We start from the raw sequence: 12,372 nt of genomic DNA, 5'->3' as shown, positions 1-12,372 counted from the left end.
ACGTGAACACATCCTTCTCCAACCCGAAAGCTACGTCGGATCTATAGAACAGGTGGCTCAAGTTCTATGAATACGAGACGGCGACAGAGATGCTGTTGTGCAGAGAGAAGTATCGTATGTACCAGCGCTGTACAGCATCTTCGACGAAATCGTGACCAACGCCATAGAAAACAAAAAGACGAAAAGATGGACTGTTTGATGGTGGACATTGACGGCAGACGAAACGTTATCAGTGTCTGGAACAATGGCAGCGGAATTCCAATTACGAGGCTCGAAAACGAAGACGTGTACCTGCCTGGCTTCTTGTTCGGAGAGCTTCTGACATCCTCTAAGTTTGACGATTTTGAGAAAAAACTCACCGCCGGCCGTAACGGTTACGGCGCTAAACTGTGTAATGTGTTTAGTACGAAGTTCACAGTGGAAACCTATTCTCTCACCGACAGGAGGATCTTCAAGCAGGTAAGGCAGGGCATTTGCTGTGGGCCTCCAAACGTGATCTCGTGGGGTAAACAGTCAAGCGTGCCTTTCTAACGTGTGACGCGGCGAATGCTTTGACCGAGGCGCAGTAGACATGACTTATAACGAGCGAGTTCGTTTCAAACGAAAGTCTAACTTTCCCACAGATATTTTAGCATTGATAAAGATGCCTTAATTGCTGAGAAATCGCTAATCAGACGTGACACGAACAGCGACTGCAGCAGCTGTTTGCGTCATGATCAACTGGAAGTAACTGGGGCAGTGGTGAAAGCAACCGAATACAGTGCTACTACATATTGAGCGGTTCGGTCAGTTTTGGTCAAATCAGTTGTGCTTTGCTGAACTACCACATCCATCCCTTTCAGCTTCACATCGCTACGAAAAATGTTCCTTCATATATTGTCGCTTTGTTGAAGAGAAACGTATTGCCCTTTTTGAGGCACCACGAATGTTGACGTTGAACCAACCGCTTGTGTGTAGTGTGCATGCTTCCTCAAAAAGCAGTACCCCTGCCCCAAGTATGGACGAGTAACGCCATCCAGCGGCAGGCAAGGAAGACGTTTCGCACGCAACATGTTTTGACCACTTCCAGTGCTTGCAGTGTACGTTGCACGGTATAGCCAGTGGCGGTAGCACCTTTATTCATGTTTCACTATTTTCTACATTGTTTAAAAAAAAGGTACGCATAACAGTGGCATATTCATGTTCTCAGTGAGCTAATTCATCTTTTTAGAGTAAATTGTATTTTTCCTGCAGTGTTCCTTTAACGAGGTGATGATTTAACAATGCCCTAGCTTCGCACCTGATATGTTCAAATGCTTATAGTATGTGCTTGACCCCATCTACGACACTGATGGAGGTGAAAAGCAAAAACGGCCGTGTGTAAAGGTCCCCAGGTGGTCAAAATTATTCCAGAGCCCTCCATTACGGCGCGCCTCATTGCCTGCGTTGTTTCGGCAGGTTAAACCCTACAATCAATCAATCAATGAACCATCTATGACACAGAGTGTGTAATTACAGTAGTAACCCTGAGTGGCAGTTGTTTTGTTCATTGTTCAAGTTCATTCTGGAGGTATCGTTGAATTTTATTTCTCTGAACCTAAGTGGGAAGGCCATCAGAGGCAAGCAGCCTCCAGTAATCAGAACCATTTACATATTGGATGCAATTCTCACAATCCACCTCAGTAATGCAAATTCTGTTTTAGATTTGTCTCTTTTCACAAGCTATATGCTATTAGCATTGAAAGAATGCTAAACACGTTTGTGGTGGTACTGTAGCATGGTTTAGCTATGACATTTACATGTGCTGTGTTTAACCCTTTGAGGGTCAAATTTTTTCGCCAAATGCGACCCGCCAGGTTCGATTTTTTTTTTTTTTTTGAAATTCCTGGGATGAATCTATTACGAGAAAAAATAATAGTAATTCTTTTAGGGTGACCATAAAGCGACAAAAAAATCGTTTATCTCGTTACATTTTTGGGGTTTATTCATGAGTAACACAAGAAAAATTCTAATTAAAAACGAGAGAGTAACAAGCCGGCACCTTTTGAGTGAATCAAAATCAGATAGACGTCAGTTTCGCGGGCCAAAAAGCGGAAAGCGCCCGGAGGACGATAACGAAACCAGCCGCTGCGCGCACACAGCCGGATGCGGGAGCGATAGACGGCGCCACTCATAAAATACAAAAAAAGGAGAAACGAGTTCCATGAGTTTCTCAGGCGACCTTGGTCTGTGGCAGGCGCAAGGAGCGAGAGGCGCCTGGGCACCAGGTGGGCGATACCCAGCGCGCCCCCTCGTTAGCTGCAGCGCAAACGATAGCCTCTGAAGTAAATCATAAAAAATAAAAAGAAGAGCCATCGGCGCAAGAAAAAAATTTGACGAGTTTCCGAAGTGTGGACACATGCCAAGCAAGAGAAGTTGGCGAAAAAGGCGCGCTTTTTAAAGATACAAGCAATGCCGTACATGTACGTCATTGACCAAAAGTGTTTGGCGATGCCGTGCATGTACGGCCGTGACCCTCAAAGGGTTAAAGGTTTGTCAGACGTACCCTGAGTCATGCACACCAAGGACTGGGATTTTATTGCTGTTCCCAGGGGTATCGCAAGCATACTTTAATCCCAGAGGCCAAATCTAGCGTATAGAACATTGTTGCTTGATGACCGGTCAGGCGCTACACCTACTCATGAGCAGGGATGTTTAAATGTTCATTGGAGTTGATCTGCTTATGTGTGAACTACAGAGAGTGGTAGGGAGGTAGCGCCACCAGGGGAATTCATTGATTTATTGATTGTCGGGGTTTAACGCGCCGATACAACGCAGGCGATGAGGCGCACCGTAGTGGAGGGCACCGGATTGATTTTGACCACCTGGGGATCTTTAACGTGCGCCGAAATCTCGTACACACGGGCGTTTTTGCTTTTCGCCTCCATCAGAAAAACGGCCGCCGCGGCCGGGAATCGAACCCGCGACCTCGTGCTCAGCAGCGCAACGCCTTAGCCACTGAGTCACCGCGGCGGGTACCAGGGCATTCAGATGGGAAGCAGTCAACAGGAGAGGGACACGTGAGCATGCATTGGGTGGCAGGCAGCGGAGGCAATGGTCAGCCCACGCAGCTGTGTAAAAATAATAGGTGGAGGAAGCATGTGTCATGAGTTAGGGAACAAACTCTACTGAAAGATTACTTGGCCGACTTACAATGCAAAATCCTAGCGATGAGTAACATAATTATGAAAGGACGGGTCGGAAAGCAGGGGCAGTTTGTAATGATGCATGATAAGAAAGGACATAAACAGGCTGGTGAAAATGATCCTTTGTGCATGACTTCGTGACGCTTCTTATGCGTATGCTCCTGTGCCATATACAGTGGAATCTCGATTATACGATTCCGGGTGATACGAATTTCTGATAAGTCCCGGCGAAATTGCATTGTTTGCAATGGGAAAAATTTCGGCTCTTACGAACGGACCTGCGCGGTCAAGCAGAAGATACGAACAAATCGGTGAGGGGCCCGACTGCCGAGCGAGCAAGCGACAGCGACGTAAGGGCTCTTCCCCCCCCCCCCCCCCCTTTCTTTATCGCTCCTTCTCCAGGAACGGCCAAGCTGTTGTTTTCTGTTCGTGAAAACGTGCCGCGCACTCCGCATGTGCGCTGACGCCACCACGAATTTACCCGCGCACTGCACGGGGCGCAGCCGGCCGCGGCAACTTGATGGCGGCTTCGGCCGCGATGTGGTGCGGGGCAGCGCCTCTGATGATGATTGTGGCCGGATGCCCCTAGGGACTGGCCAACTGAAGGATCCATCACGAGATAGCTTCGCGTTCAACCACCGTCGTCATCTTCCCGTAGGGGAACCGTTGAAGACGAAGGAGAAGAAGACAAAGCTGCGAAGAGGAGGGCGTGTACGTTGCTCTCGCCCCGTCCGCAGCACTTCTGGTGATGATTTTGGCAGGCTGCTCCTAGGGATTGGCCAACCAAAGAATCTATCACGAGATAGCTTCGCATTCAACCACCGTCGTCATCTTCCCGTAGGTGAACCGCTGAAGAAGAAGAAGTAGAAGACAAAGCTGCGAAGACGAGGGCGTGTACGTTGCTCTCAGCCGGTGCACCAACGTCAACAACCTTTACCTCACCAACGCTGACGGAGACTACCGATTCTACCACAGAGACGACAGCATCGACAAGAACATGATAGACGAGTTTCGGCGTATTGAGCACCACCGCCTACTCACCGTAACACAACAGTACTTGCGTGCCTTTGCCACCGGTGTGGACCCGGACGTGGAATTCCCTCTGGCGCTACTAAACACCAGATCACTCAACATAACTGCAACACGCCAGCTGCGCGATAAGCGCGCATGCGCGTCTCCTCTCTCATCTCCTCCTCTCCACTCCATCTGCTCTATATAATAAACCCGGTCCGCGCGCCGCTTCTTAAGTTGCTGCTTCGGTTGAGACACGCTGCACCGTCCGATGAGCTGAATGGACGCCAACAATTCTGCTTTGCATCACCACATAGTTCCCTTCTGGGAGATTGTGTAATTTTTATTATTGTTCTCTTCTTGTCTTTCAATGCAATCGTTTTTTCAGTGCTTCACTCGCATGCACCTCATTTTAGAAAATACTAGTTGGATTTCTCCTGCAGCTACTAAACATGCGGTACACTACTCGCACGTATAATTTTATATTAACACTTGTGACTCGCAAGGGCCAGCTTGTAGAGACAGGCTAAGCAGTGCATGCTAAAGCAAGATGGTGCTATGCAAAGAAGCCCTAATGGTAATTCATTAATTTTTGGGAAAAAAACATAGAAAAGCCATTTTAGATGTTAAATGCGCTCTTGTTCAATAGGGAAACAAGTTCACTGAAAAGTGTGCTACTGCCATTTCTGTTGTGTTATGTACAAATAAAGCGCAATATATTTTGGATCTTCCTCGAGTGGAACTTGTAGTTACACAAGCACAAGAAATAGCGGGCGAATCAAATTGTTTTGTATGGCACTATCAGTAAATGGCAAATACAAGCCTGTTCAACGGGGAAACAGGGGCACTGGAAAGCAAGAATATCATAAGGGTCATGGTCTGAGTGGCAGTATGTTCATTTAGGTTGATTTCATTGTAGGTCATTTTTGTTTCGACAGGTTTCACTGTTTTTTATAGTTTACAGTAGCATTTATTTTGTATGCTTTAGAAAAGTCCTTATTAAGAGGCAGCCATATTTCAAATATTGCTTAGCTAAATTAGAATTGAAGGGCTGTCTTCTTGTTTGTTTTTGTATGCTTTCTAATAGCTTTTTAATCATCGGTAGATTGCTCGGATAATTGAATTGTTTTACATTTAACTATCAACGTACCTAATTATACTAAGTACTCAGGTCCTTTACCCGGGCTTTCCACACCAAAAACTAGCTGAGGTTTATTGTCGAACTAGTGTCTTTCAAAATTTATTATTTCCACGGACCCTATGCGAGTGCAACTGGCTTCCAACCAGCTCGATAGACTGCTCTGCATCCTTTATGCGCATGCTTCAGGAAACTTCGGCATGCACACGCGCTTAAGTTCTCTTGCTCCTATATGAGGCGTATTGCGGACAGGGTTCATACGTGCCGTGTATCGTTGTTCCGCTTTTTTTTTCTCTTGTTGTGATCGGTCCTTCTACGCGTAGAGCAATTACGTGTTTATACATGACTGGTGCAGTTTATCTCGCGCATAGAGTCCTCCTTCTGTTGGCAGCATTGCTTCACTTTTATTGTTATCTGCATACGATTGCAGAATGCGTGTTCGTTTGTGCAATGCGCATGACCGACGTTGTTTTTTTTTATTATTTCCTTTGTTCTTTTTGGTGCAGTCTTGTTGGAGCCAACTCTTGTTATGGCCCAGTGTGCACTGTGTTTTTCTGTCGTGCATTGTATTATCACCTTGTCTGTTCTGCACACTCCTGCCTAAGCCCTTGTTTGAAAAGTGGCAGTACTGAATGAATGAATAAATAAATGATAAATGAATAAATAAAAATGCAGAAGAAAAGTGTTGCAGGGCTACCGCTGCATCACATGTTGAATGAGTGTATTTCTCCAGTTACATATTTCAAGTGCAAACTACATTTTCTAAGCCTGCCGGTGGCAGAAGTAAGCATTGTTCCATTGATTGAAACGCTGGCAGTTATGTGGGACAATCATCATGTGAACCAGTTCTCATGTGGCTGCGTACTGGCGTTTCTCGTTTCAGCCATCCTGCACATACGAGTCATCGGAGGAGATGTCGAGCTTGAGATACGGGCGTTTGATGGTGATGACGGATCAGGATGAAGACGGTTCGCAGATTAAGGGGCTGTTAATCAATTTCTTCCATACCACCTGGCCAGCACTGCTCAAGCAGCCCTTTCTTGAACAATTTATTACCCCAATTATGAAAGTGATCAAGGACAAGGAGGAGCTGGCCTTCTACTCGATACCAGAATTTGAGATGTGGAAACAGAAGAACCCGGAATGGCACCGAAGCAGGGTGAAATACTACAAGGTACGTGTCTTTACCCAAGAAGCATATACAGAAACGCTTTTACAATGAAACGTCATTGTTTTGCCGCTTTGGAATGCCTTGACCCAAATCTTCAAACTAAGCACAAACACTGGTCATTGGGCTCATCATCTGCCTGTCTATGCCCACTGCAGGGAAAAGGCCTCTCCCATGAACCCCCAGTTATACCGGTCCTGTGCTAACTGCGAACAATTTAACTGGTCATTAGGCTAGCTCTTCAATAATTGTGCATCACATGAGGTCCCTGCGTTTAAGCTCCCATTATTGTAAGCTGGAATTTTTTTAATGTGCAGCATCATGTCATGACACTTGGGAAATTATAAAAGGCTTAAGTAAGTGTGTGTGGAGTGAAACCTCGTTGATTGGTTGGGCTTCGTTTATTGGCAAAGGAACCCTTCACTTTGGAACTCGGCAGTGATGGGAACAAAGAAGATCAGACGAGAAAGCGACGATGGCCAGATGACAACAAAGAAAACTGTATTTACAATAATTTACAAAAAGAAAATGACAGAGCATTGCTGTCTTAGTGGCCGCCTGACTGGTTACACTCTAGAACTTGTCTTAGTGACCCGCCATTCTGCAGGTACGCCCTAGACTGCAAGAACTCTTTTACGTGCATCAAGCACAGAGACTTGCTGTTCTCACACGAGTGTCTAAAAGCTACAGCCAAGTCTGCCGCTGTCGGCCGTGCACCCCAATTTGTAACTTCGCACCCAATGTGCGTTGTGCAGCAGATCCGATTGGTCAGGCCCCATCTAATGAACCCAGCTTCGTACAGGTCCTTGAAAACCTTGAAAAGCCCTGAAAATTCTTGAAATCTAAAATGAAGTTTTCGGGGGCCTTGAAAACCTGAAATCTGTTGCTTTTGCTTGAAAACTCTTCATACCTTTGAGTAACAAAGAGGAGACCCGACTACGTTACTGGGTTTTTGTTGCTTATATCAGTTTGGCCCTGCACAGTCCCCATTCAAAGTAATTTAAAGTCAGCTTGGGGGTGCAGTAGTACTGCTCTATGCAGCGTTTACAATTTAAAGTGCGTTTGGGAGCACAGACGTGCTGCTGTACGGAATGGCTCGTACGGAACCAAAACCCTGCATCGGACGAGGCAGAAATCAGCATAGGTCCCGTTCCAATTTTCCATACGGCTTTCTGCATTGCCTTGTCCTGTTGTTCATTTTACATATCTTCCTGTTGCTGTGCCCCGCCATAGCTATATATGCCCCACTACGTTTCGAAAACGAACAGTGCTGACACTCTATGGTGAAATAAAAATGAGCACAGATAAGCAAAACTCTGAATGTGAAACACAGTGCATCTAGCTCCTAAGCTTTACTGGAATATATAATTTTGACGGATGTGATGGTGGGCAGAACCAGTAGCATCCCCCCCCCCCACTTCCTTATTAAAGGAGCCATGAAGAAAAAAGACATGTTTGGTTCATTCAAAAGATTGCCTCGTTAGAATCATGCTGACACCACTTTTAACGTAAACTTCGCTCAAATAAGCTACATAATTAGGGAAAAAACGGAATGGCCATGCGAACCACTAGCTCATTTCCCGCAACAGAACCTATGATGTCATACCAGGCAGCTCTGCGATTGGCGGAGGACGGCAAAAGCAAACGCAAAATAAGCAGGGCTTATAAGCTTGCCGAACGAGCTATTTGCCCTTAAATTTAGGGTACAGGCGGGGACTTAATTTTGCAGACCATGCGAACGCGTGGCAAAAGCCACCGATGCGCGCTCTGGAGGCCCGGCGCCTGTTGTCGAGACCGGCGCGGCGCGCATCCTGTTTTACTCGCAGGCACGCCGATTTCCTCGCTCCCTGCAGCGGTGCTGAGATGGTCACCGAAGCACCGCAGAGTGACGCCTTTGTAGCATTCCTTTCATCCCGATGGCACATTTGGGGCCTAATATGACGATTGCGCCGGCTTTGGCGCAAGTGCTCCTCTCGTCCTGATAAACACTTGCGTGGAATGTTTCATTTGTGTGTTTGGTGCTTTACCGTTTATAGACGATGAGACTAGCGGCTTGCGAACGGCGTAGCCAAATCAAGCGCGCTCGAAGTACAGTCTCACGGTACCGCGTAACCAACAATGAAATGCCAGTAATATGAATAGCGAACCTTTATTCACCTTGTTTATTTTGTTATTTGGCTACTGAACATATATTTCAGCTGACTCTCCGCTGCCCATAAAGTAGGAGATTTGCAAGTTTTATACAAGAAATTATTTTGGTTTTTTTGCTGCCTACTTCCTTGCTTAAAAACGATCGAAATACGTACTCACATAAATTGTCTGTTCGCTCTGCCCGTCGCATTCGTAAAAATGGCACCTCGGGTTCCCATTGAACACCGTAAAATTATTGGCTACTTTTGAGAACCCGTTTTTCAAAGGGACATTTGCCAGCTTACTAATAGGCCACTAGATGCTGTTAGCCGAAAAATTCTTGCCTACGGGGATGAATTGCTCCAAGGCCGGAGCAATTCTTCAAAATCGGCTCGCATTGATTGATTATGAGGTTTTAACGCACCGACGCTACACAGGCAATTAAGCGCGCCGTAGTTGAAAGCTCCGGATCAATTTTGATTACCTGGGGATGTTTAGCATATGCCGAAGCCGAACACGCTTGAGCATTTCCGCTTTTCGCCGCCATCAGAAATGGGCCACCTTGCATATGCCCAACGGAGCGGAAGGACAAGGTCAACAACAACACAGGAGGACAAGCTGATTGTTTCTCATTCGTTGAGCACCCGTTCATTAGTGACAAAAACATTCGGAAGGCCCGAAGTCGCGATTATTATTACGGCATTATCGGCAATAACATTATCGGCATGCCGTTCTTCGATGGGAGCCCGAGGTGCCGTTTTGAATAATGCCAACGCGCATAACGACAGGCAATTTATATGGGTATGTCTTTCAATCATTTTTAAGTAAGGAAGTAGACATTAAAAATAAAACGGAAGATTTCTCTTATGAAACGTGCAAATCGCCTACTTCATCGGCAGCGGAGAGGTAGGTGAAAGATAAGTCCAGTGGGCCATAGAGTTAATACTACTGACTCTAGAGCAAAAGCTGCCCGGCCAGCCCGTGCATTGAAACCGTGCTACACCCGGGCGCTGACATGATGCCACCCTCACAGCGTTGCCCGCTGCCTTTTTGCCTACTAGAGTTGGCGGCAGTAGTCGGTATTCACCTAGTAACCAACGCATTCCATCATGGCAGCCACCGTTGCTGTGAGTGCGCCGTGAAAACTTTGCTGTGCAGAAACGTTGTGTGAAGTTTTTCCTGTGGTGGGTAGCGAACTTTTGTGCCATGCTGCCGCGTTAGATGCAGTTTTGCATTCTCCGCAACTGAGAAGGGTAGCGCCTAGATTAGCGGGTACTTCGTACGCTCGGAGAGGTAGCTTTTGCGGGTGCGTCAGTGGAGTTCGGTCGTCGCTTCGGAGTTGAGCGGACGTGTTTTTTCGTGCTCCTGTGCTTCGGAGGGGCTTCATTTCGGCGGCCCGTTGCGCGCGGGCCGTTGGACGTCGCCTGGCTTTCGCTCTGCTGGTGTGGGCGGTCGAGTGCCAGCTCCCGCACCCCCCCGTACCCGTCTCCAAAGCGGTCGGGACCGCCGCAGACTTCGCTCTTCGTCGCACCATGCTCGCGTCCGCGCTTCACTGTTCCCTTCGAGGTTTCTCGGCTCTCGGACGCAGCATTAGGCCAGCCAACAGTGTTCGTGGTGTGTTGTGTGCGACGGAATCGACCACAGTGGAACTACTCTTCTCTACTCTTTCCTCACCTTTCTAACCTTTACTTTTCTTTCTCCTATCCTATTTCACCAACTATTCCCGCTTCCAGACTGTGTTAAATGCAGGTGAGCGCCCATGAGAGCTTAATAATATCCCCAGTCCATTTATTTTCCTGCTTCCTTTAAAAAGGAATCACTTCCCCCTGATTGCTTTTTTCCCCTGATTTTTTTCCTGGTGGCTTCCCCTGTATTCGCGCATGCGCTGTTTCTGTATATATCATTTTGTGTGTGCTAAAAGAGTTCAGTTGATATGCATAACTAGTCCTGTGTAGTCTTTTCTTTGTTGTCCCGTCTGTACAGCGCTATTTTAACATGTTTCACACGCCTCCCCCCTGTATGCGTCAGCTGATTGTTTTCGCAATCTATTGAGGTGCTCTTTACAACTACTTGCTTTTCTAGCGAATGGAAGTTCGAACTGGACAACGCTTCGAAGAAATGCATGTAAATGGAAATCGTATTTGTGACTACACTTTATGCTAAACAAACATGCTTTCTGTGCCTGTTCCTGTGCCTGTCTACGAGGCCCCTGCAGCACGTGTGTCAACTTTTTTCTCCGGTTGAAATGCTTTTAGGTAGTGGCCCTTGCATTAGCTTAGATTCAATAACCGTGAAATACCCAAGCCTAATATTACTAAGTTATGTGCATCAAGAAACTCTCTCAAGAGATTTTCCGTTTTTCTAGGTACGCTTAGAGGATTTGTCATTCATTGTATGCTTGGGACGTCACACAAGGTACATGATTAATGTTGTCAGGTTACATAAGGTCGCAATAATTCTATTTAATAGCAGCTTAAACAAAATCTCGATAAAAAAAACAGAGACTAGAAGATATCATGTAGAACGCGCATTTCCATTCTGGGTTTGTGGAACTATAGCTTTCAGTACTTCCAACTACAAAGAAAGTAGTGCAAGTGTTCATTAGTCACTGCAGGGCTATTTACCTTTTAAAATTTCATGCCCCCTCTCCAAGAATAAAAGAAGAGGAAAATTGTGTGAGGAACTAACTATTTCCAGCAAAGCTATGGCAGGTTTAAAGCCAATAAACAGACAGGGTTAAAAGCCAAAAAACCTTTTTGAAGAAAAAACAATTTCATGATAAAAAAACCTAAGCACTGGAGAAGAGGAGAAGAACAAAATAAACAAATACAAGCAAAGGCAGCATAAAAGAGCAAAAAATGAACAAAACAAATGCAATTCTATGAGGCAGTTAGTCACGAAAACTTCCACGAAGGAGCAGACACTTCAGGAGAAATTTTAAAAAATTAGAAATTATGTACCCTAGTTTACATTTTCTACACAGAAAATCAGACATATTTCAGTGGTTTTAGACAAGATGGAGCTGAAGTAGCCAAATCAGTTCTTGCCTTGAAGAAGCAGATTGCAGTGATTTTGAGAGAAAAAAACAGTCACAGGTGCTGTAGGGGTGTTACCAGCATGCAGCATCCTTCGTTTGCTCATTTTGTCATTCTGCCTGCTTCTTTTATGCCTATCTTTTTTTCGCCCATGGTGCTGTCTTTGTACTGGCCATTTCCTCGCCATGTTTTTTTTTCTCCCGAATTTTTTATCCTTTATTTTATGCCAGTCCTTTCCTTTCAAGTTTACTGTTCCCATTTCCACATGTAGCACAGCCAGCTGGACAGTTCTTCTTCTTTCCTTGGTTAACCTCCCTAGCTTTCTTCTACAGTTTAAATTCTTCCTTTCTTTGAAGTCGCACATTAGGTCATCTTAGCCTTGCCCTTACTATCACAAACTTCCCTAGAGGTCTGGTGGTATTACTGGTGGTGAAATAAAATTTGTTCGATAAGAATTGCTTGTACATATGACCCTCTTGCTTTTTCTGTGTTTATTTTTGCTTCTGATACACGGACTGATTGCATTGCGATGGCCCATTATTTTTGATGAAAATAAGAATGCTGATGACCACAATCTGAATGAACATTACCAGAACTTTCATAATCAGCTACAGCATTACTGGAACCCAGCTTCGGTAATACAACTTCGTCATCATCCTTGTTGCTGTGAGCACGCTGGAATGGAAGCGTGGAAATTCTACAAGGTCTGGTGTGGCACCTTTGTGG

The sequence above is a fragment of the Haemaphysalis longicornis genome, unplaced genomic scaffold (assembly GCF_048455015.1).
Source record: "Haemaphysalis longicornis isolate Haplotype H1 unplaced genomic scaffold, Haemaphysalis longicornis Haplotype H1 scaffold_6, whole genome shotgun sequence".
NCBI classification, from domain to species: domain Eukaryota; kingdom Metazoa; phylum Arthropoda; class Arachnida; order Ixodida; family Ixodidae; genus Haemaphysalis; species Haemaphysalis longicornis.
Note: the sequence above shows the minus strand (reverse complement) of the source record.